Source organism: Melitaea cinxia, chromosome 24 (genome assembly GCF_905220565.1).
Source record: "Melitaea cinxia chromosome 24, ilMelCinx1.1, whole genome shotgun sequence".
Lineage (NCBI taxonomy): Eukaryota > Metazoa > Arthropoda > Insecta > Lepidoptera > Nymphalidae > Melitaea > Melitaea cinxia.
In genome coordinates, this window is record NC_059417.1 from 11,595,851 (window position 1) to 11,605,536 (window position 9,686).

Below are 9,686 nucleotides of genomic sequence, written 5' to 3' on the forward strand. Positions count from 1 at the left end.
CTCTAGCCAATTAAGCTATGGAACGATGTACTCGCTAGATCGAAATTTTCGATATGATGATTTTATATACGGTCTGAGATCAAAGTCGGTCTAAAAATGTTTAGGATTTCCTAATGTGTGGGGTGAACACAAAAATAAAATCGTACTAATTCTTTATTTTTTTGTTGGAAAGGATATCCTAAGTGTGGTACCATGAATAAACCATAATGAAACAAGGATCTGACGATGGGATCCCAGAGAAATCGACGGAAACCCTTGAAAATCCGCGCAACTTTTTACTGGGTGTACCGATTTTGATGATTTTTAATTTAATCGAAAGCCAATGTTTATCATGTGGTCACATTTAAATTTCATCGAGATCTGATTACAAGCTTAGGATTAATCTTTGATAATGGGTATTTACTTGATTATTTTTTCGTCTACCTACGTTATATTACGTGTCGATGTAATTGAAGTCGGTTTTTTTCGTTTGCCAGCAAACACAATTATTATTTATTAATTCATTTCGATGCAAATATTACAAAAGTGAAACCGAATACCAAGGCTACTTAACAAAATTTGCGAGGATTTTAACCTAATTCCAATCACCTGAAAACGACAAACGAGTACTGATGTTTAATTAAACGCCGATCACACGTGACAGATGAAGGCCACTTGTTCGACGACGCGAGATTCGTGTACCATGAGACGATTTTATTGAAAATCAATTTAAAACAATTTTCAAAGGTAAACTTTTTAGAAAATAAGTTTTAGGTTTTGTAACTATAATATGTAACAATGACGAGTTAGCGCAACGGTTTCACAGCACTGGTTTGTGGCTGCTGCGCTGGCGGTTGCGGGTTCGATCCCCGCACGTGACAAACATTTGTATTAGCCATACAAATGTTTGCCGTGGTCTGAGTGTTTGTGTAGTCCTTGTGGAACTCCCCACTGTGCCTCGGAGAGCACGTTAAGCCGTCGGTGGATTAACCTCAGATTCTTCCCCTTCTACACGGGGAAGGAGGCCTATGCCCAGCAGTGGGATATGACAGGCTGAAGCTAGCTAGTATATCTATAAAAATGTACCTATTACTGAAATGAATGTATGCGGATGTAAGGATATACACTCATGTGTGTATGGATGATTCTTTTTTGTTGTTGTGTGCTTTATTATCAGGCCGAGGTTTGTATATATGTAATTTAAAAAGAAGAAGGAAAGACATCATATTAAATCAAAAACATAATCTAATATATAAAATTCTCGTGTCATGGTGTTAAACATTGAACTCCTCCGAAACGGCTTGACCGATTTTAATAAAATTTTGTGGGCATATCGAGTAGGTCTGAGAATCGGCCAACATCTATTTTTCATACCCCTAAGTTATAAGGGGGGGGGGGAATTAAGGGTGTTAATAACATATATGGCAAAACAACGTTTGCGGGGTCAGCTAGTTTTTTTATAGATAAGGGCCAAATATCTGAATCAAAACTTTAAAGTCTTAATTGAAATATATCCAAATTATCTCGCTATCCCATCTCACTATCCCAAACCCACCAGTGCCCTGGTCACCGTTTAAAAAGTAGTCTGTGGAGTGGTCACACGTAACAGCTATGCTCTGTCAGTTATGATTGCGCTTAAAACTAGGGCTGCTACCGATCTGTGACGAATTTATGACAAGGAAAAACATTTTTAAAGAGAAAGTGCAGTTTTTTGCGCATTCTTCTCTTCAGAATCTAAATTCCTAACAGCTTCATATTAACTAAATATAATTTATTTATTAAAAACGAATATAATCCGAATTCATAAAATGACAAAACAAGACAATGACAAAAGAGACACAGGTTGTTTTTGATGCCTACTTGATATTTATGATAATTAATACGAATAAGAAAAAAAGATAGGAACACGTTTTTTTTTATCACACATATCCATCAGCCTTTAACAGTCCACTGTTGGACATAAGCCTTCCCTAATTTTCGCTACTCCATCCGGCCCTGCACCCTTTGAACCCAGCGGCTTCCCGCTGTCTTCTTTAGGTCGTCAGTCCTGGTTGACGGCCGGCCCGTGCTCCTTTTGTCTCCTTATAAATTTCTCGCTTTATAAATTTCACTCGGATACTTTTAAAAACCCTTTGCCCGAATACTCCTAAAATAAGAATATATCCGGTAAAATCTGGTTTATTGACAGCCCTATCGAAACCCATACAATACGGTAGTCGTTGGTTTTGACAACTCTTCGATTTTCAAGCGCTTTACCATTGATTGACGTCTCGTTAGCGTCGAGATTAACGCTGACCATTGTGGTCCTGAGTTCGATCCCATCTCGTGACAGTTGTTTTTAGAAGATGAGACAAATATTATGTTGATCTTGATTTCAGGTTTTTACGTATTTCGTTTTAACTTGAAGAGTTTACATTGATATAAATACGAAGAAAAGTTCGTTACTTGCAAAAAGTACTAATAATTCGGTTTTATCAATTACAATGAAACAACTTTTTTGGATTTTATCACGGTTTATTACGTTTTTTAGATGACCGACGTTTCTGATACATACTTTACAGCAATCATGGTCACGGGAAGACGCGTGACAAATCGTGTATATTATAATATAATTATTATTATTATTATTATATATTATTATTATTATTATTATATAATATTTCGTGTCCTAACTTTGCTTTTGTATTATACATTAAAAATTACAAAAAAAAAAAAAAAAAACAATATATCCTTTAATTTCTTTTTCTATTGATTTTTTATTGTTACAATTATTACTTTTTTCCTTATATATATCTACCTTAAGACTATTTCTTGTACGTCTTAAGAACGACTGGTAGTTACGGGCGTATGTATGCCTTTGAATGCTTTTGCCTCGTATGACTTTTGCGATCTTCTATCTATATAAATAAAAATGAATGTTGCTAAGCGCATAACTCGAGAATGGCTCGAACAATTCGGCTAATTTATGTTTTGGTATGTTCCTTGAGACCCACGAAAAGTTTTAATACCAAAAAAAATAAGCAATTGAAAAATTCTATAGACAATACCACCAAAAACTAACAATAAGTATGGAAAGAGAATTGACGACTATTTGATACCTGAATATGTTGACAAACTGCCCAGAGAACTGCAAGAAATGTGTAAGAGTACCACGAAAATAAAATCACGTTTTAAAAAATATTTTTTACAAAAACAAACTGAATTAACTGAGTGACTCTCTGTAGCCAGATAAACCCGCGAGGTTTTCGTGGTACTTAAATTGCAAAGTATAATATATTTGTAATGTATTGGCCAATAAATTTAAAAAATATATATATAATCTTTTAGTGGGATTTTTTCTCAAAATTACGCGGATGAAACCGTGGGGCTCAACTAGTAAATAATTAAAATATAATATTACCATGAGTCAAAAATATTCTTCTCAGCCTGTCTTAAATGACAGGACATGTCATTAAAATGAAAGTCTTAAGGACATTGCTTTGATAGCGAGTTCAAAAGCGAGGCAAGGCGAGGCTAGAAGAGATTCTTTGTTCTAAGTTAACGTGACCTCGGGGGCTTGACGACAGCTGTCCTGCATTCTAATACTGTAAAGGCATCTGTTTATTACGTTGTAAGCCTTTAAACAAATTTGTACATGACATGTGCCCAAGAAAGGGTTCAAATCTGAGTTTAAAATGGTTAATTTTGCTATGTTACTTTGATGTCACGCTCGGAAAAAGGAAGGAAAGCGTGGTCAAGAAAACGTATAGCACTTGGCGTGCTACGGCGGCTGGGGATCTAAGGGATCGTAAACAAAAACATGACAGTATTCTGATCTACGTATCGACCACCGATATCGGCGTCTGATCGCTTGATCGCTCATTTCTTTAAATCATTAATCTTACAACTATACCGCGTAAATAAATTTTTAGCGCGATCTATTTTGATCCGCACGCCATCTATCCGAGCGTTGGACAACTTTTATATACAGCGATATTTAATCATACACAATATTGGTAAACGTTTTAAACAGTTTGTACTAGTATTACCTAAAATATTTATTTAAGTATTATGTTGTACAAAATAGACAAAAACACTTAATCCCATTATTTAAAAAAAGATGAGGGGATGGGAGGTAACACTGGCGCTTTTTCTTTAAGCCAAGCTGAAGAATTTCAGAAACATATACATTATCCATACAAGCTCTTGTCCGCAGATCGCTCGCGTAAAACTAGGTTATATTAACAAAGAGGTGCTGAGTAGTACATAATTATTTAATTACAATGATTGAGGAGGTAATGGTATACCGCATTTATGGTTCGACTTTCGTGCACTAGAACTACCAGACTGCTCGTTGAGTTCGCTCTTGATCAGGCTTCATATAATATGTCAATTATCATTACAGCCTATACAGTCCACTGCTGGACATAGGCCTCCACAAGTACGCCACAAATAACGTGAACTCATGTGTTTTGCCCATAGTCACCACGCTGGGCAGGCGGGTTGGTGACCGCAGTACTGGCTTTGTCGCACCGAAGACGCTGCTGCCCGTCTTCGGCCTGTGTATTTCAAAGCCAGCAGTTGGATGGTTATTCCGCCATCGGTCGGCTTCTTAAGTTCCAAGGTGGTTGTGGAACCTTGTTATCCCTTAGTCGCCTCTTACGACACCCACGGGAAGAGAGGGGGTGGCTAAATTCTTTAGTGCCGTAGCCACACAGCATAATATGTCAATTAATGTCGCGACAAAGTCAGCCCTTCGGTCATCAACCCGCCTGTCCAGCGTGGTGACTATGGGCAACACACATGAGTTCACGCCATTTTTGGCGCGAACTTGTGGAGGCCTATGTCCAGCAGTGGACTGCGATAGGCTGATGATATAATGTCGCAGCATACCTTAAATTCTACTAATTATGTAAGTAATAAGTATGTTCATGTGGTACTGTAAACTATTTTCGAAGGAACTCTCAACTCTCTATAGTTTTATTATTATTGAAGTAAAACGACTTTATGCACGCTTGACTTAGGGAGTAAGCTGGTGAATGCGTGACGAGAGTGTTACGAAAAATATGATCACTTGAGGCGAACGGAACTTGAAAGGGAGATATAAGTTAGTGAAGATAGAAACAGAGAGAGTTGCGTTTCGTAAGTTTAACTTCGGCAATAAAAAACTTTACAAATTATGATATGGTGACAATAGACATCCTAAATTAATCTAGTACGTATAGACAAAATTTTTTGGAGTAAAACCTCTTTAGCTGCGTTAGGCACTTTATGATAAGGGAAAATCTAATGGGTTCACGTCACCGACATGCTCATGACTCGCGCGCAGCGACTGTGTGCTGTACGCGTAAGACTCTTTTTGGATGTGTAAAATCGTGCGTCGCGTCACCGACATGCAAATTTTAATACTAAATTTCTTAGTGTTCACTTCTATTGGCAGTCTCTATAATAACCGACAATTTTTTAAATTAAATCATTACATCAGCGCAATAATAAGCGTATAATAATAAAAAATCTCAAAAGAGAAACAGAAAGATCACAAACAATAAGATAAGCTTATGGATTAATAAGTGAAATCATATTTAAAACGTAAAATTGATAGAAGAAATTCTCAAAATTAAACTGATTTTGTATTTCGGTTCATCACAAGCTGTCATCAAACGGGACATCCCTTTACCTTCAACCTGACTGGCGTTGCTTTGTAAATATCTGACACAGCCGGGAGGTATGTATGTAACTTGTGTCAAATCCGTGGCTTGGGATTAAAGATTATATTTTGTTCTCTTAAATATGCTTTAGACATATTTCAAGTGTATAAGGACATCTGGAATCCGTCGAATTAATTTTGTAACGAAATTATGCCGATAAACGGTCAAATTTTGAGGTTAAATTTTTTTAATCGACGGGTCTTAATGATTTTTAATTTAATCGAAAGCCGATATTTATCATGTGGTCACATTTAAATTTCATCGAGATCTGATTACAGCTTTTGGAGTAATCTTTGATAATGCGTATTTACTTGACTATTTTTTCGTCTACCTACGTTGTATGACTTGTCGATATAATTGAAGTCGGTTTTTCTTCGTTTGCCTGCAAACACAATTATTAAATGTTCACGATCACTATCACATCTTTCTTTTAAAATTAACTTTATGAAATTATTGTTTTTAGGTTACAGATATTGCCAGGTCGTCTTACGACTATGGCGTTTGCAACGTCGCCAAAATATCGGGAATTTCAATACAATAGTCACGGTAAATACCGATCAAATGAAAATTATGAAACTGTATTGATATAATTTTTAACCGTAACCACAATTTTGACCACGAAACGCATAAATACGTACATATATACCTATGTTATAAGTATATATCTTGTGGTTTATGAATATAACTGTTCAAATATGTAATAATTGGGACTTTTATACTAATATAAAGTTATTCGGGTTTTCCGATGCTTGTTTTGTCATTGTGCGTCACCCAGAAAATATTTCAGAACGCATTATAGGAGTATAAAACTTCGAGCATTTCAGGATTTAGTCAATATAGTCTTCTGGCTAAAAATCGGCGTTCTGCAGGGTTCGATTTTGAATCCTTTTCTTTTTGTAATCTATATATTAATACGCGAAGCACTTTGTAAACTTTTTTTACGAAAATTGCGCGGAAGGAGGCGTATGAATTTTCGTACACTTAAAGTTTATATAGAGAAAAATACAGAATACTAATATATTTCTTTTTAATTATGCATTAAAATATAATAAATCAATAAAAAAATATTTTTTGATTACACACACTACAATGTATTTGACACACACGCGCATATTATATATACTTTTTTATATATATACTTTTTTGTTGATTGTCAAAGTCTGTAGTCAAATTGAATTTTTTAAAAAGGTTCTTTATTTTCATTATTTTTTGGTATCCTTTAATTTAAATTTTTAATTGTGGTCGAATTTCGACCTCTGGGCGACTACTAGTATACATAAATAGTCTTTCATTTTATGTTAACGATATTTGTATAGTGTTATTTGCTGATGATACATCGCTTATTTAATAAATTAAAGTTGATAGGAAAAGGGAAATTATGACATTAATGGAACTTTAGCATAGATACAGGACATGTTTAAAACAAACAACTAAGTTTGAGCGTTGTTGCGTTCCCGTAGAGTAAAGATTGACGTATTCCTAGACCGCTCCGTTACACAGGAATTTTTTTTTTTCAATTGCTTACGTGGCATTTCATTTTATATAAAGGAAGGTAAAGGCTTACGAGATATTTTGCCACTACTGCATGATTGTTAGTGTACACGAAACCGCGTGACTCGTATAGTATACTAATAACATCCGTTGATGTGAGCGTTATGATTCAATGATTCAACACATGACGCATCACGAAATGACCGTAATGAGTGACAAATATATAGATTTGCTTAAAAGCAATGTACTTTGATTACCATAAAATTTCGAAGAACTAACTAAGGCTTTTACTGTTAATGTTTATTCAATTCCTACTACAAGTTCACTCTCACTATAGCTAAATGTAAAATATATATTTAATTCTTGGATTTAATGGCTTTAAGTAATAATAATAATAAATATCTACACATTACACACACGGTCGTCTGTTTCTAAAGAAGCAACTTAATGCTTGTGTTATAGGTAACAGACGACTGGTATAACTGCATTTTTTTTTTTTCGATAAACATACTTATAAATAAAACTTATATAAATATATAAATAAATATTTATATTACACCCAGACTTAAGGTGGGAATCGAACCCACAACCCTCGGAGCAGAAAGCAGGGTCTACAAACTGCGCCAACAGGCTAGTCAAGTGTCACAGTATTTTAGTTTTTGTTCATCCACTCGAGATTAAACAAATATTTTTCAACTTATTATAGATTTTATCATGTACACCTGATAGCGATCGTTACTCATAGTAGGGAATGTATCCGCCAACCCGCATTGGAGCAGCGCAACGTTGTAGATTAAGCTCTGATCCTTCTTCTACATGGAGAAAAAGGCCTGGCTGGCTGGCCTGGCTGGCAAGGCTGAAGCGTAGATGATAATAATAACAATAATCAACCACTTTATTGCAACTAAAGATAATATACATAGCAAACCTTAATATTAGATACATGTAGTGCAATGGGCGATCTTATCACTAAATAGCGATCTCTTCCAGATTACCCAAATCTGGAAGAGATCGCTGATGATATTTGATGTTAACAAAATGTATTCGTTACTTAAATTTAATTCTTATTATCTTTTGTTCTTTGTGCTAAGCAAGAATTAACTTTAATTTTTTTTGTCAAAATTTCAAAATACCTACCTACTTATATAAAAAAATTTTTCAGCCTATAAGATCTAAAGATGTAAGTGTAGGTTATGAGACTATCACTTGAGGACACACACGGCGTAAGGGCTTGGTTTCTACTCCATTTTCAGTCCTTGTATACTGGCTCCTAGACTATAAGACTTTTTTGTATCACAACTCTGTCGACAAACAAATTACCGTAGTTTATAGACGCCTGTAACACCGGGAAATGCTCCTGCATTCGCAAGCGCATTGTTGTCACCATCGCTAAATCGGTCCCCACTCAGTCAAAACTTGAGGTAACGTACATAGAAAAAAAAAATACGATCGAATCGAGAACCTCTTCCTCTTTTGGAAGTCGGTTAAAAAGTATGTAGTTATCTAAATTCCGATGTCCACTTATGTTTTCCATTTTTCTATGTAAATAAACGTAAAGAAACTTTGTAGCTTTGTCAGAATTCTAGAAAGTTCCCGACTAAGTACAAATGTAAGTACATTCACAATTTTTTAATAAGTGAATGTTTCGATAAGGTGACATTTTTTCCTTATAGTCTATTATATTTTATGTAAATAACGTGTCAATACGGAAGTTAGTCCACAAGCTGGTTTTCTCGCGAGGTCTTTTTGATCCAATCAAGCTAATTTTAAGTATTTTATCTTTCCAAGCCAACATTTTAAATAGTTTTTTCATTAATAATAGTCCTTGACGATTTGAATATCAAAGTTAAGATTCATATATCCTAAAGAATTAAATTAACATAAAACACTAAATAACAAAGAGAGGTTTAAAAAAAGCGACATCTCCATGATATCATGGAGGATATTACCTCGATAATACCTGTTTATAAGTTTGATTGTATGTACATACTATAAATGTTCGAATATTTGTTCACACATGTACATAAGTTTTTACATATATCTACTTGATATCTCTTTCACGTACTAAAGTTATCTGGTATTATAAGGGCCTGTTCCATTAGCCTGTTCCACCGGTTGTAGATAACCATTGGATAACGCTATTTGACAGATGACGGCAAGCAACAACGGCAGGTAACCGTTTATAATATATTCTTTTTTACCATCGAATTCAACTATATTTGTGTGTGTAAGTGAATTTAAACGTTGTAGTTTATTTATCGAAGAGAAATAGGTCTTAATGACCTTATGTAATGAATGAGGAACTTATGTGTAGGATCAACATTATCCACAAACGGTGAATCTTTTTTTAAAAATATATACACTAGCGCTTGACTGCGATCTCACCTGATGGTAAGTGAATGGAGCCTAAGATGGTGTGCGCTTGTCTAGAAAATGCCTGTTCACCCTTTTAAATGAATAAATATATAATATGAATCCGGCCCTAAGCTGTTTAATTTACGATTAGTCTGCCTTTTACACTATGTTGGT